Raw genomic sequence first — 27,075 nt, forward strand, 5'->3', positions numbered from 1 at the left:
GCACTCTATGTCTCCAAAGATTAACAAGCAAAATATGTCTCTTTTGATAATGTTACAATAAGCTATAAACTTCTGTATATAATAATCATAAACCCTGACAATATGACCATTGTCCTAATAGTTTGGACTTAAAAAGATCTAACAATTCTTGCTATGTAGTGTTGATAGGAATGGAATTCCCTCATATTTGCAGCAAAGGAACCACGAGAGAATCCATTAATGCCTTCCTAAACATTATCATTAATAACAGTTTTAACTGGGGTTTAATGTGCTTAATTGTGCCATCTAAGCTTTCAGATTGATTTGCTTTGAAAAAAACCTTTTAGTATAATATTCTTTGGAAGCTTCTGATTGATTCAAAACTTATTTTAACTTCTAAAGGCATTATCTTCCTAAGGGCCCCTATGATTAGCATCCCTATTCCCATGCGCTGATAGAAAGTATTAGTTTTAGATTGTGACTTGTTTTGTGGTGTTGGGAACCTAATAGAGGGCGACTCATGCTGAGCCAGTGCAGTGCCACTGAGCTGTATCTTCATACCAATGGGAGGGTTGCAGTGTTAAACCATTGTCATACAAAGTACATTTGCTTGTGCTATGAGTGAAGGGATGCAGTGAACTGATGTCATTGAGAGAGGGCAGCCCCTTGGTTAAAGGGCTAACTCAGTACCACATTATAACCTGTGCTCTGGTGTTAGCTCTCCCGATCATTTCTTAGCTTGATGTACCACACCCAGGCTGATCAGTTCGAGTGGGAGCACACTGATGTGTGACTGATTCCATGCTAATTTCTAGTAATTCATTTCCCTACATTCAGAGACTGTGAAAAGTCCCTGGGGACAGAGCAGTGAACAAAGAGAAAACTATGCTCTCATGAATTTAAAAATGACAGACCCGGAAGGTTCAAAGCTGGGACTCAAACTCTCTTGGCTTGCTCCAAATATTTTGAGCACATGGCCCACACACATTCTTGCTTCCAAATCTAAACATTTGCTCTCACCGTTGGTGAACCTACCCTGCTTGGTGTTTCTCCAGTCTCTGCTGTAGGCAATTGGATCATTGGATATCAGCACTGTTGACTTCATCTTTCATCATTTGCTTCTGCTTCCACCATAAGGTTTGGACGTCTCCCTAGCAACCTCATCCACAAGAGGTGTGCCTGTTTTTTGTTTCTTTCTCTCAGTAAAAAACAGATTTTATTTTGTTATTTTTTAAAACTATGTGTCCATTCGCATGGGGCGAGTATATGTGCACATGCATATGCACATGCATGCTGGTATCCTAGGAGAACAAACAATCATGCTGGATCCCTTGCAGCTAGTGTTGCAAGTTGATTGTGATCTGGGAACTAAATTCGGGTCCTCTTAACTGCTAAGTCATCTCCCTGGCCTCACCTGTCAGTTTCTACTTTCTGATTCCCTGAAAGTCTTAGAGACACCCAGAAATCCGTGGTGTTGTCTGTGCAGATGTGGGGAGTGCTTTCTGGGACCACGGAGTCCACTTTGATTTGATATGGCTGGAGTTACCATCCTGATCTCAAGTAAGCACATACGGAAAAATTGCCATGGGAGAAAATATGAAGCATAATTGCAAGACGCATTCCAATATGGTGAGATAATAATTCAAGGCAACAACAAATTGGGAGAAGAACCGTGAAGAAATGTTTGATTTCCCTTCTTCTAAGTGCCACTGCCACTTTGAACCCAATTTCAATGAATCTAGGCTAAGGAATTGCTGAAGCAGAAGTTACATTTGACAATAGACTTGGGACCAGGGAAAAGAACATTAACTTCTAGGAAGTGGCAGTTTCTCGGTAGCATCATTCCTGAAGTCAGTGTTCCAGAAAGGATTAAGAGGCATAGCAGGATCTCAAAATAAAATAAAGGAAAACAAAAATAAATGAATAAAGTATAAGAAGTTTTGAGAGGCAATTCTAAAGAGGGAGGAACGGCATCTCAGAAACGGAGCTCTCCAGTGAAACTGCATTTCAGAAGGATGTCCTCCAACACGGGGACCCTCAGAAAACAAGCATGGTGTGGAATCTGGGACATGTCCAGGGCGTGTTGTTGTTTCATTCAGTCTTGTTCTGTAAATCTTGCTTACCTCTAGTGCTCGCTCTAGTTGTGAACGTCTGCTTAGGAATTCACTCATGTGTTTGGTTCCTTTCTAACACCTGCCCTCTGCCCTCCAGCTCTTCTTTGACTGGGTTCTAACCTATTTCATTCCACAGTGGCTGGTGGTCTACTACTTCTCCCAGTCATATTCCCCTCGCTGTTTCTTCTTCCTGTTCATGGCTTGTGCATCCCAGTTCCAGTTGCCAGAGAGTCTGTGCTCTAGTAGAGGCCCTGGTTAAAATCTCCAGTGCGTCTCTTCCTGCTTTCTGGATCCTTCCACTCTTACTCCAGGTTCCTCACATTAGCCGAGCCCTTAGCTGAACACTGAAATAAAAATTCAAGGGTGACGTCATTCACATTCTACAAGACAGAGGGATGTGGCCCTCTACATAGCATCTTTTCAAGTGTTTGTTTATAGATCATTAAATATTTACCTTACTGAGAAACTAGAAGCAGAAATGTTCCAAAGCATTGCTGATTAAATAGCAGTCTGGAATCAGGATAAGTCAACTTGAAAATTAAAAGAAAATAAAATTCAAGTGTTTTTGTTATTAGGTAAATAGTTATAATACTCAACCGTGTGGTTCAACGAGAGATGGCCAACAACCTGGATCTCGCCTTTTTCAGCCAAGGGACCTCATGCTTAGCTTTTGGGTCCTGCCGATACCTACCTTGCCTCTTCTGTTTGGACTGCACAAGGGCAGGGACTCCTAGCTTTCTTCATTCTCTGTCCTGTCCGTGCTTCTCTGTGAGTCAGGATACAAGATTGCAGAGGCGCCCATTCCCAAGGTGTGCTATACTGTAGTGTTGAGGAATGGAAGCAGGAAATACACTTCTCAGTGAGACAAAAATACTTTCACTAACTACAAAAAGCATTTGTAACTGCAACGTGGACCTCAGCATCAAGAAGGATAGGGCTTGATGGAAGAGTGACATGTGCATCATTCATGACAGAAAGCAGAATTACCCAGCTTTGATTTCACCTTGGCTTTTCCATCAGGAAGAATGAATTTCAAATGCACAAGTGCAGCTCATACACAGTTTAAAAAAGGCACAGGGAGTCAGGTAGAGAAACCCTAGTGAGAAAACACCAATATGTCCTTAGAGTTGGTCAAAACTTGGGCCAACTATTCCAGAAGAATATTGGTGCTAGGTGGTGTCATTGCCCAACTGTTTTGGACTTTCAAGGATTTACAAGAAGAGATGGAGAAAGCTTGGGATATGCAAATGTCATACTTAGTATTCAGGAGAGACAGTAGATTTCAGAGATAGAAGATTGGCACATTTGAAGGTAAGATTTAGAAATGAAAATTACTTTCTAAACCATTGTAGATTGAGTAAACCAAGAGCTATCTAATTGGACTTAAGGCCAGCTCGCCAGAGGAAAATTCAGGCTGGGCAGTGTAAATCCAGCCAACTACCCATGGCTAGAGAGGTCATGTGACCTAGAGGAGAACACATGATTGCTGCCTTCCCAGATCAGAATAATTTCTAACTATATTCTTAATACCCATCATTATACTCACAAATACACCTTTACACCTAATCAAAGAAGGTACCTTTTGAAATAGGTATCTCCCATTTTAGAAAGCCACAACAGGTCAAAATACAGAAGATTACTGACCTTGGGGTGACTTGCCCAATTGATACATCTAAACACAAACCCTATCCATGAGGCTTAAGAAAGACTGAGGAAGAGGGTCCTTTCTGATTGTTAAAGCTAAAGGATCAGGCTATCTTCTGTGAGGTTGTTCCTTTTATATGCAGCAGGAAAATTGTACCTGTGAACTTCTAAGAGTATGGTTGAGAAATATGAAAATTGAGAATCCTAGTTGACATGGCAAGATGGATAGGGGGAAGACTCACTGGACCGCACCCCGGACAAAGAACAATAGACAAATATTGAGTACTAAGAGAAGGAGAATAGTTGTCCTCAGGCATAAACCCCCTAAATTGATTGCCTAATACCAAGTCTAAAATCACACACACACACACACACACACACACACACACACACACACACACACACACACACACACACACACACACAGATGTATGTATACATGTAAGGTTGTGTGCCTGTATCTGCTCTCTGCTTTGCCACTGGGCAGGGCCACTTGGGGAGGCAGAATGCAGGGAGTTTGGCTGCGCTTATCCCTCACCGCTGCTGGGACCAAGACACCATTCCAGGGATGGGAAAGCACAGTCTGAGAAGCAGGAAAGCCAGAGGTGATTCAGGGTTTCCCGAGCCTGCGATGAGGACCGGGATGTGGGGTTCTCAGACTCCAGGACGTCCAGGCACTGCTGGGAGACTTGAAAGAGATGAGAATGGAGTCGGGTGTCTGGGGAGCTCCGACTAGTCCCAGGGGAGAAAGTCCTTGGCTTGATGGTGGCAGACTTGATGGCAGTTATGGCTGGGAGCACAGAGAGGCCTTCTACAAAAATAGACAGTCCGTGGTTCCAAATAGTTTATTTGTCATGGCAGAAAATGGGTTAATAAAACCATATCCCACTTAGGGTGGGCCTGAGATTTTTTTTTTTCAGGGAGGAATGTCTGGGAAGGGAAGCTTATTGGTTAAGCCCTCCAGGCCTCTAGGCACCTCATTAGTATGGAGAACTCTGTCTTGAGCCTACATGGTCACAAGTAAAGTCTCTTTTATGGGACAAGCATGGCAAGTGTTCTAAGTCAGGTGTCTGGCAGGGAGCTGGGAGTCACCTAAGCCTCAAGTGTGTGCCCACAGAGTCTCCAGTTCTCCTCCACCTGTCCTACCTTACCAAACTTCCTGGTATGGAGAGAGAGGGAGAGATTTGCAAGCACGTGAGAAAGAAGAAAGCAGTGGGAAAGGAGTACTGTGGCTTTCAGTATTTCCCACTATTGGCAGTATGACTAATTTGGTGGCAATCCTTTCCTTGATGCCCTTATAGAAGGATACCCTGAGGATGTCTGAGTGGACTTTAAAGCAAACTGACTCCTAGAAGCACATTTTAGGCACGTGCCAGGGGGTTCTGCACAACTTTCAATCAACCTGTGGCAACATTTAAAAACCCTCAAACCCGAGGATGACATGGAGCTGGGAGCAATGTCTAATTAATCGCATGATAGACTCAGGACTCAAGAAGACACTGACAAGCTGCAATACTTGTCTTCCCCCAAACAAGATGAAATGTAATATATATAAACATAACCTCTGTCACCTAAGATTAGGAAAAGAACCTTACCAAGAGGAGAGTTCAGAGTTCTGAGCTAGTACCTAACTAACTAAGGTTGCCTAACTTACCTTTAAAATCCAGGATCAATGTCAAAATTCCTTCCTTGTTCATAATACTTGCTTCCTTGTACCTGATTTCTGATAACCGGCTTTTGCCTACTGTCTTATGCCATGACTTTTGACTAAGCGTTTCTGTCTTTGTATATATAGGGACAAGGTCATACTCAGGGAAATCCTCCCTGAACTTCTGGCTTTTATGTGAGTGCCTGTAGGTCTAAGACTTCAGTGCCTGACGATGCCTGACCCCATGTGGGTCCCCACCACACCTCTCTGGATTTACTGTGTCATCTTTCTGTGTTACTGAAGTGACTGTCACTTTTCAAGCAGCACAAAAATTAATCCAAAATCGGTCAAAGACTTCCTGCTTCCTGTGGTATTCTTATGCATAAAAGCCAATGGACTATGGTCTCTCTCCCAATCCTGCTGCCCTTCACTAGCTTGCCCTTGTGCTTGTCTCACTTGCTGTCACCTCCTATTTTCTTGTGACATGTTGCCTTCCTTTCCCATAATTCTTCTTATCCTTACAGACTCTTCGTCTGTTTCATGACCTCCCTTTTAATTTATGCATATGTACATTTATATTTTACATATGACTAAAAGAACAGGACATCTGTCTTTCTGGGTTTGGCTTCTTTTATGTAACATAGTGAACCATCACATCCATTCTTCTATAAATGTTACAATATCAGTTATTTTTTTAACTGGTGAATAATATCCTGTTGTGTGAATGTGCCCCACTTTTTATCAGTTTGTTTCCTTTTACACATCTAGTCTGCCTCTGTTTCCTAGCTACTGTGAACACTACAGCAATGAACCTAAGTGTACCAGGATTTCTGGTGTATTGACTTCAGAATACGGAGGGTATTTTTCAGGGAATAGGATAGCTAGTTTATGTGGTCATTTAGGTTAGATTTTTGGAGAGCCTTGAAGCTCACTTCCACAGTGGCCACATCTTTGTACACTCCCATCAACACCCTGTGAGAGTTCACCATTCCCCATGGTCCTCGTTTTCTTAATGCTCAGTGTCAGCCATTTTGAATGGGGCAAGTGGGAACTCCAAGGTAGCATTTGAACACATTTTAAAACTATTTTGGTCACTTGTATTTCTCTTTTGAAAACTGTCTATTCTGTTCATCAGCTCATTCACTGATTGGATGATTAGATTTTTTTGGTACTTAATTTGTAGTTCTTTCTATATTTTAAATATTAATCCTTTGTCTGAGATGTAGTGGACAAAGACTTACGGTCTTTTTAGTCTGGTGATTGTTACTTTTGCTGTACAGAAAAACTTTAACATATTCTTATTTTGTCAACTCTCAGGATAATTTCCATTGCTACAGGAATCCTCTTCACAAAGTCCCTGAATATGGTGCATCTTGAAGTGTTTTCCTCTAGTAGTTTGAAGTTCTAGATCTTACACTAAAGTCTCTGGCCTAGTTTTGAAATATATATCTCATATCTGGATAAGTTCACAGAAGAGAGTTTTTTCCTCAAAAAAAATTGGGTTCTTTTGTATGAAAGTGGTATTTATGGCTATGTGGGTTTCTTTCTGGGTCCTTGATTCTACTCAATGGGCCGAAATCTCAATTTCTAGCCTCACATAGTTTTTGTTACTATGGCTCTGTTGTATGATTTAAGATCAGGCATTATGATACTTCTAGTCTTGTTCATTCTGCTTAGGGTATCCTTGGCTATTTCAGGTCTTCTGAGCTTCCATATAAATTTAGAAGTTTTTCCCCCTTCTATTTCTTATGACGGATGCCACTGCAATATACTGAGATTGCACTGAGTCTGTACATTTTTATCAATAAATAAGTTATCTTAATGATATTAACTCTGCCAATCCATGTACACGGTGGGGGAGGAGGTCTCACCATCTTCTCTTGTCCTTTGCAACTTCTCTTTTCATTGTTTTCATTAAGGAGCACTTTCACCTCCTTGGTTGAGTTAATTTCTAGGCACTTTATGATTTATTTGAATGTAATATGACTGGTAATCTCCACTTTATTTCATTTTCTGTAAGATTGCCTTTGTTATATAGAAACAAATCTTGTTTTTCACATATTAATTTTGTATCATACTACTTAGCTGAATGTCCTTATAAGATAGTTGGATTTTCTGGCAGAGTCATTATAGTCTTTCAAGAATAGGATCACACCATCTGCAAAAAGTGGTACCCCGATTTCTTCCTTTCCTTCCCTTATCTGCTGTAGTTCTTTCTCTGATTCTGACAACTAAGCAGCTAGCATTCAGATGGGTGTCCCTCTAATTTGTTCTCTGTCATTAGACCTGGCTCAGCGTGTCAGGGAATGCGTCACCGTAGCACACTGAAAGAAGTTTCCCTTTAGAAGCATGGGTGCTTCAGCTTCATTTACTCACCCAACCCAAACCTCGCACCCATACCCCCATGTGAAGTTATGAGTACTTTCATGGACTCTTCTTGGCTGTTGAAATTTGACCGCGATGCTATAGTTAGAAGTTGCTGTTTTATGGTTGAGGAAATTGAAGGACAGGACAAGGGAAAGGGGGACGTAAATCCACACAGCTGTTACTGGTAAAACAGGATTTCGAGCACACCTCGCAACTGTACCTGCCTGTCAGCCAGCTTGTACAAAGCCTCAAGTTTCCTCTCACTGATGAGTTTCTTTGAAAGGTACAAAGTTTCCATTGTGTCGCACTTCTGCACAGCGTTACAAATCTAAACCCACTCTTCTCTGACATGCTCATGTATGTATATAACAGTTCTCGGTTATCTTCACACACACACCCCTATTATCATTCCCCATCTCCCACCATTTTTGCTAATCACTTCCTCTCAACAGTTCTCCCTCTGCATACTTTCATGTTTTAAAGTTTAAAATTGTGGCCCATCGAGTTTAACTTAACAGAGGTGGTTAGGGGTGATTTACTGGAGCATATTCGTGTCAGTGCCTACATTGAAAAAGAAAGTGATTCTCTGTTCCCTAGCAACCATCAACTTCTCCATCTCCTCAGAAGAAGGGTGGGACTTCATGAACCCTTCCATCCATTGGGAAAAGTTGATTGCTCCACAGAGGGATCCCTGTACAAGTCCTCTACAGGGCTTTTGTTGAGTATAATTTATCAGTGTCACAGTATTACACGACAACAAATACATCATTGGTTAAGAAGGTTATCATCTTGAGGAAATGTAAGAAATGGAGCTCACTTGAGTGCTGAGTCAGCATTTCTGCGTGGACTGTCTTCGTGTGAGTTCATTCTGCGCCGGGCTTGAACTTCTGTATCAGTGGTTTGCTGGTGCAGCTGCTTTGTTTTGTGTCCAGCTCTCACTCATCCTGTCTCCCATTATGAAGTGACTCGGTATTGCTTTTCTTATTGTCACATTTTAGATCAAGGTTTTTATCAGCTTCTCTTTGCCTGTGGCATTAAGCTTGAACGCCATGTCTATATCTCAGTGCCCTTCAGAGATTGAGGATACTTACCCAGTCACGATTAAGCACAAAGTGGCATCCTTCTACTTTATCTAAACTGCTTACTCTGAGTTCCCTGAACTCCCCAGATTGAATCAACTTTACACATTTTTTTTTCCTGCTGGAGACAGCACACATTCTCAGCCTTGAAGATTTGAGTGAATCATGTTACACTGGTAGATTTAGCTAGGGAGAGCCTTTGCCACTTGTAGTTTTATTGTAGGTTTCTTAGCTCACAGTTTTAGAGCTGAGCCTCCCAAGACACAGCAGCCCCATTTGCTTGGGATCTGTTAGGAGTAGTTGGCATGGCATAGCAGAAGCCAGTATAGATGAAAGAGATGACATTTGAAAATGGGAATCTAGAAATGTAGAATAGTCCCAGGTTTGCTCTTGTATCCTGAGAACTAATCAATTTCCTTCATATAACGCATCTTAATTCCTTCCAAGGGCAGAGTCCTTTATCATCTAGGGAGTTTCTTCTGGGTTTCACATGATAAAGGTCTGCACCAGTTCCTGACATTGCCTCATGAGGGACCAGACTTGCAATCCATGAATCCTTTGAGGTGTCACTAGAACCATCCATGTCACTTATAGCTCATAATGTTGCCGAGGCACTTTCTTAATCCTGAACGGATGAAGATGCCTTGAAAGATCACAGACGGGGAGATCAAGACAACTTTAGTAGTAATGAACAGAAAGGGTATTATTTGAAGTTTATTAAAACATAACTTTAGGAGTTTGGTGATGACATTGTAGGTAACATCGTTAGAGATGTGGATGAGTTCGATCTTTTGCACCCACGAAAAAACTGAACACAGTGATATATGCTTATAGTCCCAGAGCTGGGGACAAAGGGGCAGATGGATCTTGGGCTCACTAGTAAACCTGCTTAGCCTAAATCAACAAGCCTCAGGTCTGGGGCACAGAAGAAGAGGAGAGAGGGAGAAAGGGTAAGATGGGCAAAATAATGCCTCAGGAAGAATAACACCTAAGTCATCTCTCAATCTTTGAAGTCATGATTTTAATAAACTTCAGGAAATACCATTTGTTATTGTTAAGGTTGACTTAGGCAAGTATGTGCATATAAGTATGTGAAAGTGTGTGTGTGTGTGCGTGTGCGTGCATACTGTTCCACAAAGATGCATATTACACACAGTCTGATCCTTCATCCCATACGACGGAAACCTTATGGTGTCTTCAGTCCACATGAGAAAAGGACATGGATGACCTGTGTGACAGCAAACTGGGCACTTAGCTGAGAGTCTCATGGAAAAACACGATCCCCAGAGCAGAAAATTGCCTAAAATCTGGAAGACATATTAGGAAAATAGGAAATTTAAAATAGAAATAGAGTTACGGAAAAACAAAGGGGCCAGAGATCATCTCTGAAGATCTAGTTAACTCCATGAGAACTAAGTGTGTAGTTACAGACCCTTTCTTTTGTGCTTGTGGGAATGCACCTTCATTCTGGAACCTGTGTGTCCTAGTTTATTTGGAAAAGAGGCTTTGCAGATACTCTAAGTTTAAAAATCCTAGCCCAACTAGGGTGAGGATATCACTTATAATTATCTAGATGAGATGTAAATTCAATGACAAGCTTTTTTTCAGGAGGGGGCAGACCTGGGAGATACACAGAGAAGAGAATGCAAGGTCAGAGAGATGCTGGTGAAGGGCTGCCGGGAGGGAGCTTGTGAAGGTGAGAAGCGAGGCTTCCAGTGAGCCCTAAAGGGACTGCAGGCCTTGATCACAGCATCCCAGTCCTGGAACTGCTACAGGATGAAGGTGTTTCTTACCTAAGGGACAGGAACCTAGTGCAGTGCTCCAATCCACCTCTCTCCAGAGCCACCTCTCAGAGCAGTCTGCAGTGAATGCCTGTGTGCCTCTTATACTTCTGTTTCCTCTTTGTCTTGTCTCTCCCTCTTCCAGGATAGTGACTGTTCTGTCTTCATTTTAAGACCAGTGCAGAATGAGATGATTTTGAAATAAAAGGAAATATCTGAGCTCTGTTGGTTGGTTTTTACATGCGGACATTAAGGTCCTCTGTCAGGAGTCGATCAAGTCCTGGCTACCAGGTGATTGTCAGGTCCTGTGCTCCAAGGCTGGTGGTCCTTTCAATTCTGTCCTGACTTCTAGCAAGAACCACACAAGGGCCTTACACAGTTCTTGATTACTTATTCGCCAATCAGGCATTGACCTTAAACTGTGAGTTAGCTTCTGGATACTAAAGTTTTCTTGAAAAATTTATAATTATTTTTATGTCTCTGCATGGAAACAGTAAGAGGAATAGGAGAAAGCACATAAAACTGTTTTTAAAAGCATAATGTAGTCTTCTAACCCTCAGGCAAAACTGCCTTTTAGAGGAAATCTCAGATGTTTGTTAATATTTGTTAGTTAAATGCTTTCTTTCTGCACCAAGGATTCCAAGGAAAAGCCAAGATCACATCCAATTCTAGGAAGCTATCTTCTTCAGTTCCAGCTACTAACAATTTTTTTGATGGACTGTGGTTTCCTACGAATGATCTCTTTAACAAACATTTATATTATATTTTAAAAATTGCAGCATTGGCCTGTTGAAACCTAAAGACAGATGTATTCTTATGAGACTCATCCATTATGTCAAGAATGACTAAATTCAAGAATGGAGATCATATCATACGTATGTGTGGTGAATAATCTTCACCAGATTGCAATTCAATTAGCAATGTTCTAAGTCATATGTTCCTAGGATTTGTACTTAATGTTTTCTATAATGGCTAAGTAATCTCAAATGTTTTTTATCAAAAAATACTCTATCTATTGTATATATATATATATATATATATATATATATATATATGTGTGTGTGTGTGTGTGTGTGTGTGTGTGTGTGTGTGTGTGTGTGTGTGCCCATTGAGGGGAGCACAGGATTCATATTGCACAATGAAGATCAGAGAACAACTTTTGAAGACTGATTCTCTTTTTCTGCTGTGTGGATTCCTGGAATCAAACTCAGATTATCAGGCTTGGCAGCAAGCGCCTTTTACCCTCTGAGACATCTTGCCAGTCAGGTCTGAGACAAGCCTTGATTGTGATTTTGCTAATGGGAGAGAAGATATTTCAGTTTTCTTAGCACCGTTTCTGGTGAGGTTGTCAGTTAGCTTACTTAAACTGCCATTAACACACTTCACGGATTTCTTTTAAAAGGCACAGAAATAGTTTTCCTAATAGCATTTTAAGAGATTCTGGTTTGCTTTATTAAAGGCTGCTACAATCACATAGTCAGGGAAACTGATTGTGTTCGCTATGCAGCTAAATTACGAGACACCAGGAAGACCACAGACACTGTCGGCCTGGGACACGCAACTTCAAATGCCTAAATGAAAATTTAGTATCAAGTCAATTTCCAATTGCCCACATGCTTGCTAGCTTTTGGGTAAGGGGAAATTTAATAGAATTTTAAAAAGCTCTGTTAGAAAAACTGTTTCACAGACTGTGAGCACCCGGAGGAGAAGTCATTAGTTTTTATCTGTGTGACTTCGGTAAGTTTATTTAATCTTTGTATCTCGCATTCGTAACCTGTAAAATGGTGGTAGCAATACCACAGACTCCAGAGGCACAGGGAAGAGCACAGATGGAAACATACAGAAGGAATTTAGGAACAGCCTTTCTATGGGCCTTAACTCACATGCCTGCTGCCTTCCTGGACCGTAAAGTAGGAGAACTTAATAATATTTATAAAGAATTATTGACAGTGGTGGACACAGAAACCGGCCCCTACAGTACCACCACAGAAGATGACTTACACGTAGGTAATGTAAACACTCCTTTAGTCTCAATGCAGGAGATCTGCTTCCTTTCTTTCCCACCATCTGGCTTTGCAGACCCTGCATGCGTTAGAGGCAGAAGCAAAAGAGTTTCATAAAGGAACTCTGTGTTCTCTCTTCCAGTCTGAGAGCTCACGCATAAAGGAAATCAAATGTGTTTGGACACCCCCCTCCTTCTGGTTGGTGCCTCTGTACCTGTCACTCCTAGAGTGTTATTGGACTAAGATTAAAATGAAAACGGCCCACATTTATTGAGTGTGCATAATGTGCCAGACGCTGTACTAAGTCATTTACCTGTTTTGTCCTCATTTAGTATCCACAAAGAACAAAGGAGACAAGCCCTGTTACTTTTACTTCGGCATTGAAGGCGTCAAGTTCAACTTGTTTAAGATCATAAAACCAAACATTGATCCTGGCTGGTGACTAAGGGAGAGAGACAGTTAGTTCTTCACTGGTCCCCAGTGTTTAAAGAGTCAGGAACTGGTTGTAAATTGTAACATTCTCAAGGGTGGCAATGAATAGATTCGGGCACATCGCCCCCATTTCACAGAGTGTGACTAAATACTTCTGCTCTTTATTGAATAGCATAAGAGGCACAGGTCTTGGTGTGGGTGGGTTCACTTAATAGCTTTATTTATTTTGCGTGTGTGATTAAACTATGCTTGTCACTGGCGAGAAGACAGAGTATCTAAGATTCAGGAGAATATCACTGACAGCAAATGGACATGTAATTCTGAGCCTTAAATTTCCCGAGTGCAGCAACTCAGTGCCTTCTTCCTCTGTTTGTGCTAGAAGGGTAGTTATGATCATTGGAGAATAGGAAGACATGGGAGCTGGCTAGTCTATTGGGCAGCAACAGGGCCAGTGAGGATATCAATGTATCAGAAGTTGCAGGAAAAGAATAGCTAAGAGTAACACTAAGTATCCAGGAGACTTTAGAGCAAACGGATGCTCTTGGCGAGAGCAGCTACCTGAGTTGTGTAAGTGAATGCTTGTAAGGCACTGAGTTGTTTAGTAGTCAAGGTTTAGGGAAGAGACCACAGTGAGAAGGGATGACATGTGGCTCAGGGACTGGAAAGGTGACACCAGCAGCTAATGAAGCTATAAAAGTTACAGACATCTGCATAAGAATGGGAGTAAGAACCCAGGATTTTGTGTTGCTATGGCATCCAGAGCTCAGAAATTCATGACTCCAGAAGTCAGGAAGGTGCAACTTTTGAAACATGAGCCAGACTTTTGAAACATTTGCTGATTGTGAGATGCAAAGCAAGAGGCCAATAGCAGAAGCAAAAACATTGCTAAAAGGAAAAGTTTTGTGCATCTTTATGTGATGGAGAGATAAAAGATTGGAGTTCTGAGATTAGTAAGGAGAAGGAATTCTGAAAAAAAAATACTAGCTTTCAGGCTTTTTGATGCAGTTTCAAACAACTAAGATAAAATGTTCAATAAAAATGAGCAAATACAAATTTATGTGAGAATTAAAATTATTAAAGATCAAATGGAAAATACGCATAAGTATATATAATAACAAAACAGTACTGTTTATTACCTGAGTGTAACACAGTATTGGATATCGCTAAAGATAGGTCTTATAAGCTGGAGGGTGGAAATAAGAAAATATTTAGATTGGAAGGTTAGAAATAAAAATGATGAAAAATGTTAGAAAAGCATGTGGTAGATTTATAAACTGTGGTGCAAAATATGCATAGAGACCTAGAAGGGTAGATATGCTATGAGCTTCAATAGACGTTCAATGTCGCCTTTATAGAAGACCAATGTTCAGAAACCAATATAAGATATCAATTCACATAATCATATACCCAAAGAGTTGTATATGCAAAGAAATCATAGAAACATTGGAGAACAATCCAAAAGCATGGATAAAATATTGGTATACGGAGGGAAATAGGTATGGTTTCCAAAGAGGCAGACCATGAGTAACATCTGGCTTCTTGGCAGAAATGTTAGAAGCAGAGGATACTTGCTGACTTCTAATTCTATAACGAGCAAACATGCCATTCACAAGTGAAGCTGAAATAAAGATATTCTAGGCAAAGAGAAACACAAAGACAACAGAAACATAAAAGAAAACTGGGGGTTGGGGATTTAGCTCAGTGGTAGAGCGCTTACCTACCAAGCGCAAGGCCCTGGGTTCTGTCCCCAGCTCCGAAAAAAAGAAAAAAGAAAAAAAAAAAAAAAGAAAACTGAGGTAAGCACCTAGAAACTACAGGGACTGTTTCAGGTAAAAGGTATCTCGGAAGAAAAATGAAACCAGACAAAAGGGAACAACAGCGCCCTGCTCCCTGAGTATGCATCCCTGAGAACAAAGTTTGCAAATTCACAGAGGGGAAACAAGGCTCGGAGCAAAATGTAAGTTCATGGCATTCGAAATGTCATTGCTGACACCAAATAACACACATAAACTTAGTAAAAACTGTGGTGATCACGGTTTTGCACACAGAGTGGTTAAAACTCCACAAAACCAAAAAATAAATGTTGCATTTTACCTTGTAAAAAATCTGATTAAAAAAACAAAACGACAAAAACACAAAGCAACAACAACAACAACAGCAGCAGCAACAACAACAACACAAAATACAAGTCAGCCTAAGGGGAGTCGCAGCTTGTATGTTATTAAGTCACAGACAGAAAGCTGTAACGCTAAATGCCTGTGTGTATGACCTGGATTATACATGGTGCACTGAGCTATTAGCCTTTGAAGTAAAGCCACATGTGTGTTTGTGTCTCCCTAATATGCTTAGCTAATTGGAACACAGATTCTTTTGTATTTGCCTGTGTTTCTGTAAGTAAAGTTGATGAATGGGTAGTGAAAATTTGTATTATTATATTATCCTCATCTCTAAGAACCATACCCATGGTTTTAAACAAGCATCATAAAATTGAATGCAAAAAAATCTAAATGAGGCCAAGTTTAATGGTACATGCTTTTAATCTCAGCATCTAGGAGGCAGAGTCAGGGGATCTCTGTGAGTTCAAAGGTAGCCTGGCCTACAAAGTGAGGGGCACCCTCTCAGAGGCGAAGGGTAGGGGGGATGGGGTGAAGAACTCCGTAAGGGCTGCAACCTTTGGAATGTAAATAAATATAAAAATTAATAAAAGCAAAACAGAAAAGTGAATATATATTAAACTTCCTTATACTACTCCAAATAACGAGATAAAATGTAATTTATATCGGTACAAGAAAGTATCAAATACAGAGAATTAAATCTATCAGAACACATAAAGACTTTGTGCAAACTATTGCCTAGAAAATCAGAAGCAGATGAACATAGAGAGCCATTCCTATTTTGTGTTGAAAGATGTTAGTTTAACAGATTTAATTTATAGATCCAAGATTTTTTTCCTTAGAATTAGCAAGTTGAATCTTAGTTGTGAATGAAAAAGCAAACTGCCAAGAATATTTAAAATATTATCCACATTTTCTAGTTGGAAACAAAACCCTGGGAGTCATACATACTACCAAATTTTAGCATGTATTCCAAAACTTAGCATAACTCAAAGTGTGTTGTCATGGTGGGAGGACAATAAATAAGTAGTAAAATGCTATGATCAGAAATGGCCTGACCATTGCATGGTCACCTGATACAAGGCAAACTGACCGGTGAGCAAAAAAGAAGAGTAATCATTGTGTGGCAGGTTTCAATCGGATCTCTCTATGGGAAAATGGATTCGACCCCTTTGTTATGAGACATAGAAAAATCAAGTCTAGGTGGAGTACAACGTTGGTGTAAACAGTAAACCAGTGAAGCCACTGAGCTCAGAGAAGAGAGCATTGGGCGACGTTCACGATTGTGGAATAGACAGAAATCTTAAGGACACAAAGGCAATAGCCCACATGTGGAGATTGATAAATTGGAATTCATTAAAATGAGAGCGCCTCAGAACAGTGTGTAGCAAGGAGAGGGAGGAGACGAGTCTCTGTGGGAGTGTGCGTTTGTGTTTTACAGCCTTACGGCCTCACTGAAAAACCAATTCCCAAATTAATAAGAAAATAATGGGGAACACACTTAGAAATGCGCATAGACTTGGACTTGGACTTGTGGGGAGAGGGGGCTATCCAAACAGCCAATCATCAACAGAACAGTTAGGAAATGAAGTGTCTACAGTTATGAGAGTACAGCAATTACTGATATGTGCAATAACCATGATGTATTTCCTAAACACAATATTGCACAGAATAAGTCAGACAGAATGATGTCTACTCACGGCATCATCAAGAGACATTCAAAACAGATGCAGAAATCGCTAAGGGACTGCAGAGCAAAGTTTCTTTTGTACAGGCCTCCTTGTTCTTATGAGCTGTAAGCATTCTGAGGTGCCAGCAACACTCATGGTTGTACACACATGCATACATGTTCCATTGAGGAATTTGTAGTGGAAACATAATTGGTAGTGTTATTTTCTGGGGGGCAAATATGTAAACAGAAATATGTAAAATGTAACTTTGAAACATTCCAAGATAATGTTGAGCCTAGATCAGATCCTGAAAGTTTGAGGACAATTGGGGAGTTTGACTATTATTCTGACACTGGGAGACGTTAGCATGCTTATTCATGTTTTGAGATACAATGGTTTTGTTGACAATAAGAACAGTGTTTTAATTTTAGCAGAGGGAGTGATTATGAGCAAACTGTCCTGGTGCTGGCAACATAGTCTCAGTGACTCAGTGTAATAAAGATGTGCACATAGAAACATGTATTTACTTAGTATAAGCACAGATGCACATGGGCAGTGCTAACTCTTGTGCTTCCAATTATAGTCAGACTTAGAGAGGGGGAGTACAGTGTTCTGATCACTGAATATTTCTGTGTGGTTAAATACATGGGGTATAGGGGCTGGAGAGATGGCTCAGTGGTTAAGAGCACTGGCTGCTCTTCCAGGGCACCCAGGTTCATTTCTTAGCACGCACATGGCAGTTCACAACTGCCTATAACTCTATTTTCAGGGGATCTGACGGTCTCCTACGAGATGCACATAAAATGAAAACTATTAAATTGAAGATATGCAGTATAAAGAATTGAGGGGACTTCCTAAGCATTACAGGATGCATTAGTTTCCCATGACTGTTTCCTGGAGCTTTGCACAAGACGGAGCATCCAGAATGGCTGGAACATCTCTTTGCTCATCTCCTCTAAGACCCCCTCAGCTCATTCTTAATCCCCTGAGTCAAGAGCCAGGCCCAGGCCAGCTGCTGCCTTAAGCAGCCACTGATGCTACTGGTTGCCCTTGGAAGACTTCTCCTTTGGCACCTTCTCTTCTTAGTCATTGCCTTCTTTCCCTTATGGCACCAAACACTTCAACTCTCTCCTGTTGAAAGAAGATGAAGAGAAACAGGGAAATCAAACAAATCCATCACCTCAATGCACCGGAGGAGCATCTAATTGAACAAAATGAAAAACAATCTCTCTTCAGCCAGCACCACAGCAGGAGCCGGTCTTTCTAACACATGCCAGCAACTCGGTGTGTAAATATTTTCAGATTGCCTTGGTAAAAGCAAGAGGGAACCCACGCCAAGTCCTCGCTCATCCAGATTCCTGTGATCAGAGCTCCTCTGTAGAGGACAAAGTGCAGCATGAGGCCTGTGTGCATGGATGACATCGATATTGATGGATCGCCCTGAGAAATGAGGAGAAGGCTTCGGAGAACAAGCAGAACAGCCCACATTGCATGGAAAACTGGGGAGGGAAGAGGAGACAGCTTCTGCATAGATATCACAGAGTCCACAAGAGGCTGGCAATCCACAAGCTTCTTCACCAGTTCCAAAGTCCGTTATGTATACCATGAAATGTGACAAAATGTGTCACATTTCCCATTGTTTTCTTGTTCTCCTCTGTCTCTCTCCCTCTCTCTCTGTCTCTGTCTGTCTACCCCTGCCCTGTGTGTATGTGTGTGTGTGTGTGTGTGTGTGTGTGTGTGTGTGTGTGTGTATCTGTGTGTTCGTGTTTTTCTGTGCATCTGTGTAACAATCTCATTATAAACTTCAGGTCATCCTAGAACTTACAGTCTTGCTATCTGAGCTGAGATTGCATGTGTGAACCACCAAATCCGGCTGTCATTGACACAGTTTAAAATTTTTCCAGGTGGCCCCAGAACTTCAGATTTCCTAAGATTTCTTACATCTCCACTGCTTTCTTCTGTCTTGTGTTTTCTGGCAAATCACGTACCCACTGTGTTCCTCTTTCCTCCTTTATAAAACGATCTCATTACTACCATGCTCCATTTGAGTTTTCAACATGTTAGATTAGTTCTGTGTACAAAGGGCCTAGAATCACGCCCAGCACAGGCAGAGACCCTGTTTGTAAACTGCTAATGCTCTTGTGGTGACAAGGAGGTGATGTCTTTGGAATGGGAAGAACTTGGTAGTCAATATGTTCTCTTTGACCTCCTTTATTTATCCATTTCTGTTTCTGAAACTACCATTCTTAGCCTTAGATCCCTAAACTCTCCAAGCCACTGTCAGCTTCTCATTTCCATGGCTGTCTCTAACCTTCAACCAATTAGTTAACAGGGTTTGTGGATTGGATTTCTGGAGTTTTTAACATTTCTTACTCGGTTTCGTTTTCAAAGCTTCATTGTGAGTTTGCTCCTTTTCGGAAACCTGGCAAAGGCTTCTTGTTCCGAGTGATCCTTAGTTCTCCAACTCCCTGGTGTCTCCACAGTGCTGTCATCTTGGGTAATGTGCAAACCTATACAAACACATTAGTGGCTGTCTATTACTTGCCAACCAGCACACGGTTTGGAAGCCAGCTCCAGGAGCCCAGGGACACCCTGACCTGCATTTCTAGACTTAGCCCTTTTTATTTATTGATATGCACTGAATTCTCCAGGTCTGCATCTCACAGTCACTGGAAGCTTGCCAGTTTCAGATTCTCCACTTTTAGCTCTGTGCTTCTGTCCAGCAACAGTTCCCGATTTGTCTTTTTGCAAAATGGAGACACACAGGCTCTCCTTGCAGGGCGGTTGTGATAACAGGAGTTGATATGTGTCGAGATTTTAGGGCTTAACATAAAGTAAGATGTCAGTAAATGCCAGTTATCATGTGTCCAATTGTTTATATTGTTCTCTTAAATGAAATAGCCCCATATCTCTTTACATTTGACAAGAAGTAGCCTTCTTCAAATCTGGGGTTTACTCAAGGCAAGCCTATCAGCAGTCTTTCCTTAGTCTGTCCAACCAGATGTCTTCTTTCTCTCCTATGAATCCTCCTGTTCTGCCTTTGTCTTTGTAAATGCCTACAGTAAAAACACTTTCCTGTAGTCATTTTTGTTTAAAATTTTTAACAAAAGTCTTTTAAAAAACTATTTTATGCACTTATTTAGTGTCCCTCTATCTGTGTTTGTATGTGTGTATGTGTATGTGTATGTATGTATGTATGTATGTATGTATGCATGAATGTGCATGCACAAACACGTAGCACATGTGTGTCAGAGAACAATTCATGGGAGTCCACTCCCCCCGCTCCGTCCACCATGCTAATCCTGTATGTTGAACTCAGGTCTTTAGGCAAGCACCTTTACTTGTGGAGCTATCTTGCCAGCATCCCAAATTCTTCAATGGGCAAACCTTGAAAGTATAGACTATCCGTTCACTCATCATTGTATTACCTGCCATGAGGCCATATGAAAATCCCTCAACAACAAACCAGTACGACTGTTTGGTTGGACAAATGCTTACATTTCAGCACTCTTACATTCTGAGAGGATGATCACAGAATTAGATGTTAGCTACTTCCTATTGTCTACATGTTTCCAGAATGAATGGCATTTTAAGGAACATCTATTTTTAGGATAACCATACAACTGTGTTAGCCAACAGTTTCCCCCAAATATTCATATTTTATGCATTGGTGTTAAGAACTTGAGGCCAAAGTAACTCTGTTTGTACTTGGTCACACGTAGAAGAGGTGGGCAGACTGAGCTGGACAATAATGTTTTCAGTATTGAGTGCTGAGAGATTCATAATCTGATCCTTCTTTCCCTCTTCACCAACAGTGAATTTTCTCAAGTTCGCTTTTATTTTCCTCGTAGCCTGCACCCACTCGTTTTCTACTTCCTTGTTTGGTGGTAGTAGGAAGTTTTAAGAATGAGGGGGAGTCTTCTCATGGCAAGTCCTGTGAGCCTACATTTCCTGATTCCCTGTTCTTGGCTGCTCCCTTCTTGGGTAACCCCCTGCATTCTGCCAGAGTGCGAGCTGCAGAGAGCTCAGACAGACAACGACATACTTCTCCAACACAAAGTAGGGGTGACACTGATAATTTCTGACACTGGGGTCTTTAGAATTCTCCTGAATAAGCAAAACCATCTTAGGCAACATTCAGAAGGGTTAGCTCGCGAGTACAGATTTGCTTCTGATTTAAATGCTTGTTTGCTGATGTTTTTCTATAGACAAGTTTAGCCAAGCACTGTACCTCAGAATCTGGGTGAGGACAACTCTAGGTCAACGTGAGGCAGCTATTTTGGATTCAAGGACTAGTCCACAGGAACCCTTTATATCAGGGCCAAAGGGTTTGTGTTTGCTTACTGCTACTGCTGAAAGAATACAGGTCACAGTGCCTCTTACCTTTCTCTGCCCAAGACTTAGGATTGAAAGTTGTGGCCCTACACAGGTAATAGAATCACTTTAAAGATCTTTCTCTAATGTATTTACTTTCCAGACAGCATAATGCCAGGCTGCTAACAGATGAGTTGTTTGTACTCTAAAAGTTTACTGTTCCGGTTAGGACATTCTTGATGGCGTTTTATATTCTCTGTGCAGTGCCGTCAGCTGATTCATGCTGTATCCTGAAGGTTATGAGTCTCCATGTGATGTTAAGAACTATACGTCTGAACCACTAAAGAAGAAGTGTATAAAATGCGGGACTGCTCAGCGGAAGTATATGAAGCAGAAGTATTTCATTTTGTGCCGCAGTTCTCGTTACAGTTGTAGCTTTTGAGCACTGGCAACCCTTCCACTCACTTTCACTTTTAGAATTATAGCTGCTCTTTCTGTCCAAAAACACAGAGCAAAGCTATCCAGATACGTTCTTTAGATTTACTATATGCATTTTAAATTCATCTGAGACATTCCATGGCTGGCTGAGTTATTATACATGAGTGTTTCTGTAAATTGTCTGGAGGACTCATGATCCCTGATCTTCTCAGTACACCATTTCTGAAACACATGGAAGAATGTCTAAGAAATGGTCAGAGAAACGCAAGCATCAGAAAGGTCCAAGGAAAGAGAAAGGCATGGTTTTGAAAATATCTTTTAAAATATGAACTAAAAGATGAGTAGAGTTTCAATAGATGAAAAAATTTACCCTATGTTCCAAGAGATTCAGAGGGATGAAAGAGAAAATCCGAAATCCAGTTGTAAGAGAGTATGGCAGGAAGTCATGGTGGGCCCTGGGGTTGAGTGCAGTAGTAGAAGAATGCTCGCCCACTAACATCCGTAACTTCCTTCTTGGGCCAGCACGATGCTGCTACTGGGGAGTGGAACTCAAGCAAAGACTTCTCCTTGGAACAAACGCAGAAGAGATGGGTCATTTCCAAATCTTACTTGAGTCCCATATTCATTAGTTAGGTGATCTTGAAAGTAACTTTAAAATCTTATATTTCAAAAGTGGGTTGGATTTAGGATGTTAAGAGGCTCTAAGAAGCCTTTTAGTATGTCAAGCTTCTGAGATTTAGTTTTCTAAGATGGATAGTGTTTACCTTAATGAACCTGACAATTAAAAGCAGAAGGTAGATGTGGCTTACGGGTGTGATGTAGTAGAAGAACTCTGGACTGGAAGGCATGGGTCTCCCTTATTCATTTATCTGCCTTTTTGCTCATTTGTGCATTCATTCATTTTATACTCATTGAGAGCTTTACACCCTGTCATAGCTCGATCTAAATGCTGGAAGTGTTGTGATTAATAATGCATAGATCATGGCCCCATGGAACTTAGAGCCGTGCAGAGGGAGATGAGACAACAGCAGGCTGGGCTAATGTATTGATAATGCCTTATTTTTCTGAAGTGTGAGCTTCAGAACTGCAGGATCAGCAACACTCGGGAGCATGCTAGAGATGTAGGACCTCAGGCTCGATCCTCAAATGAAGGGAATCATAACAGTTGTAACAAATCTGAGCTGGTTTGCACAGTAAACGTTGGGAAGCAAGGGTAAAATGAGTGCAGTGGTTAGATATGCACTCAATCCAGCAGTCAAAAGACTGCTGAGATGAGACAAGGGCTAGGTTGATTTCTATACAACGAACTGTGCATACTTGACTCCACGAGGCCAAGGCAGACTGTATGCATTCAACTTTGTCTTCCCCGTCTCCAAAAACAGGAATAACACTAAGATTGTTTCAATTTTAAAGACCCAGCAAGGTTGCCTTGAGGCCTAGATCTATGTAAAAGTTCCTTAAATGTTCAAAGCTATACAGGAATGGAAAATTGTACTTCTCAAACTGTAGGATGTAGAAAAATGCGTTCCTTGGTACAACGATGCATTTTAAATATGCGTCAGTAAGAAAAAGTCATCTAAGATAGGCTTTCCTTTGATTAGACATAGGATTGAAAGAATTTTGCCCTCTTCTTAGTGTAGAAGAGTTTAACATCTGAAAAATAACTCTAATACAGTCCCGTGGGGAGAGGGACTGGTGGAAAATGAATTCTCCAGAGGCTGACTGTGGATTTCAATCTTCTCTGTCATGGAAATGTGTCCATGAAATAGTTTAGTTCCAAAACACAAATAAAGACAGAGAGGACAGAATGCCTTCTAACTAGGACAGACAGTAATCCCTGTTACAGACAGAAAATACAAATCAGTTTTGTTTGGGATGAACAGAAGTGTAGAAGATAAATGAAACAGAATTAATTAGCGATGGTAGCAGGCTCATGATGCCCTTTTTATGTGCAATTTTCCTTTCTACCAAAAAGTGTTTCCTGTATTTATTTGGTTTTAGATGAGGTCAGTGGCCCATTACCTAGTCACACAAAATGGCATATATGTTTATGTGTTGGTCTTATTGCATGTATTTCTTCCTTTGTTTTGAGTGTTTTTCCTTTTCTAAGCCATTCAAGTCATCCAAACTAAGTCAGTGATTCTCAACCTTCCTGATGCTGTGAACCTTTAATACAGTTCCTCATGTTGTGGTGACACCAACCATAAAATTATTTTTATTGCTACATTTAACTATAATTTTTTTTTTACTATTGTGAATCATCCTGTGAATATCACTTTTGAATGGTCTTAGGGGACCTCTGTGAAATGATCATTCCACCTTCAAAAGGTGTGTGTCCCTACACAGATATCATGGGTCAGACAAAATTATACCATTATTGACTATTTGTGACCCTCCCTTCTTTTGAAGGCTTCGTGCAAGCAACAAGAGAGTCATACCTTGTTTATCACTTGGTGCATTTAGCTCACGTCTGAATCTGGGCTCTTGGTGTGGCCTACTCATTTCCTACTGCAGGTACATGGCACTCTGCTGGGCACAGAGTAGGTCCTCAAAAAATGGTGAGATTGATATGAGAAAGGTCAGCAAGTTTAAGAATGAATGAAGAAATGATACCTTTATAGGAAAATGAACAGAAACTTTGTTTCTTGCTCTGACTCTCAGAAAAATAATCCCTCTAAATTATCTCCTAAAATGGTAGTCCTTAATCTATGGGTCATGATCCCTTTGGGGGGTCAAATGACCCTTTCACAGGTGTCACCTATGACCATTCTGCATATCAGATATTCATATCACAATTCACAGCACTAGCAAAAATATAGTTATGAAGTAGCAATAAACAGACTTCTAGGGTTGGAGGTTACCACAACCCTAGAAATGCATTAAAGGGTCACAGAATCAGGAGAGTTGGAAACCACTGACCCAAGATCATGAAGAACTATTCACAGACCACAGAAGATCTAATTAAAATATGTTTGGGTATTAGAATGACTATAACATTGCAAATGGCCAAACATCAACAATATCTTTAATGAATAACTCTAAGGATATGATGGACACAAAGATACCTGCTTCATTGTTTAAAATATCAAGATTCATATGTGAGCAAAGTTCTCAACAACTATGGCTTACTTAAGTCAGTATGAACTGTGATATAAAATGTGTTCATTAATGTAGAAAGACATTTATGTGATATCAGATATAAAAGGCAGGTTTTCAAGTACAATATTCATTAAACTCATTTATTTAAATGAAAATCTTAAATGTTTATAAGGGAAGGTCTGGGAAGAGATGTACACTAAAATGATTGGAGATTTGACTCAGCTTGATGAAATTGTGTGTTATCTGAATGTTTGGTGTTTTTGTTTAATATCTTATAATTTTGTTTAAGATTTTTATGCTAAACCATGACAGAAACTTTTAAATTGGAACAAGAACAATAAACATCTTCAGAAGAAAAACATTCCTTTAAAGACTTCTAAAAAGCTCCACAGCATGCATGCAGATATGCATTATTTATGTTGCCATTAGCATGTATTTACTAGGTAACATATGGTTTTTGTCATGATATTTTCATATATGTACATCAGATTCTTTGCCCATGCTTTCCCCTTAATTGTCATATTATTTCTCCTCTTCCCACAAGTCCCTTTCTTCTTCCTACAGAATCCTCCTCCTGGTTTTTTTTTTTTCAGAGCTGGGGACCGAACCCAGGGCCTTGCACTTGCTAGGCAAGTGCTCTACCACTGAACTAAATCCCCAACCCCCTCCTCCTGTTTTAATGTCTAGATTTAGGTCTCAATTCCATGTATGAGAGAATGCATGCAATGTATTTCTTTATTTAGAATTTATTTATTTAGAATAATATACTTTAGTTTCACCCATTTTTCCTTAAATGAGAATTTTGTTCTTACAGCTGAATAAAACCATGCCTACATAGCACTATTTTTTTTTATTTGTTTATCTGTCAATGGCCATGTAAGTTATCATATTTTTTCGTTGTGAGCTGTCTTACAAGAAACACAGATGAATAAGTATCCCTGTTTTATAGTGACTTAAGAATCTTGGGTATAATTAGAGTTGTGTTATATGGTAGTCTTAGTTTCATCCTTTTCTTCCAATTAATATTTCTATTAGTTATTTGGGAATTTTGTCCATTACATCTCAATCATCCTTGCTTCTCATTCCTCCCAGGCCCATCTCACTTTTGTACCCTCCTCCCCAACCCACCAAGTTCAATATGCGTTGCCTGTATATTCATTGGAGCACACTCAAACACCCGAGGGGTAGCCCCTTTAAGAAAACTGAGCACTTCCTTGCCCCTCCGTAGAAGCCATCAACTACGAAGAGCTACCCGTCAGCATCTTTCTCATAGTTTTTAAGCATTCTCTTCAACAGTTATTGTCAGATTTTCCAGAAGTCTCTGTACTGTTTTTGTTTTTTTCTTCAGTAGCTGTACTAATTTACATTTCTACCAAGAGTATATAAAGAGTTCCTTTCTTCCCATGTCCTCAGCAGTGCTTGTTGCTTGTTGTTTCTCTTGATAATAGCTACTCTGACTGGGGTGAGATGGAGTCTCAATACAGTTCTCATTTGCATTTCCCCGATGGCCAAAGATGCTGAATATTTCTTCACATATTTATTGGCCATTTGTACTTTTTTTTCAAGAACGGTTTGTTCAATTCACTTGCCACACGCAGAACAATGAAATTAGACCTTGGTTCAGTGTGGCGTTTCAGCATTTCCAACATGCTTCTCTTTCTCAAGTCTTGCTTCAGCGGAGTCTCGATAGCCTTACGTGAGAGCGAAGAGAAAGGATGGAGGTCTAGGGCGCTTAATGTCATCAGAACTGGACGATTTTAGGTGCTCAACCTCAGCACTAGAAGTCTGTGTTTGGGCTGGACGCAATGTCCTCTGAGAGGAGGACAGTGTCAAGGAGAAGAGGAGGCTGTGAACGAAGCTCCATAGATGTGACCAAGTGAGCATGCATGATGTGGTTGTTAGATCCAGAAAGAAGCCGAGGGGCAGAATGAAACAGCAGAATCCCGTGTTCTGTAAAAGAACGTGCTTTTTGTTCTTCAAGAGAATGAAATACTGTCCTTCTCAAGACAGCAATGTGGGGGTGGGAGGGAGACACCGACCACCAATCTATTGATTCTGAGATGCACAAAACACAGAGAACAAAAGGTATCCCAAAGAGAGGACCAGGAGTCTATGAGTCCCAGCGGCAGAGGGTTTCACTTAGGGGCAAATGATGTTGGCATAATTTATAGTAATGATGCAATTCAAGGAAAAGTGGAGGTTAACACCTCAGGAACTTCAGGCCTTCATATGTTACTCACAGGGTAATTTATTCCTGAGAAGAAACTTCCAAAGATGATCAAGCACAGTTTCTGGCTGGTGTGGTTTGAAATGATTTTTTTTTTTGCATAGGCTCATATTTGATCACTTGGTTTCCAGTGGCTGATGCTATTCTCAGAGGCTCTGAAAATTTT

Source organism: Rattus norvegicus, chromosome 20, assembly GCF_036323735.1.
Source record: "Rattus norvegicus strain BN/NHsdMcwi chromosome 20, GRCr8, whole genome shotgun sequence".
Classification (NCBI taxonomy): Eukaryota; Metazoa; Chordata; class Mammalia; order Rodentia; family Muridae; genus Rattus; species Rattus norvegicus.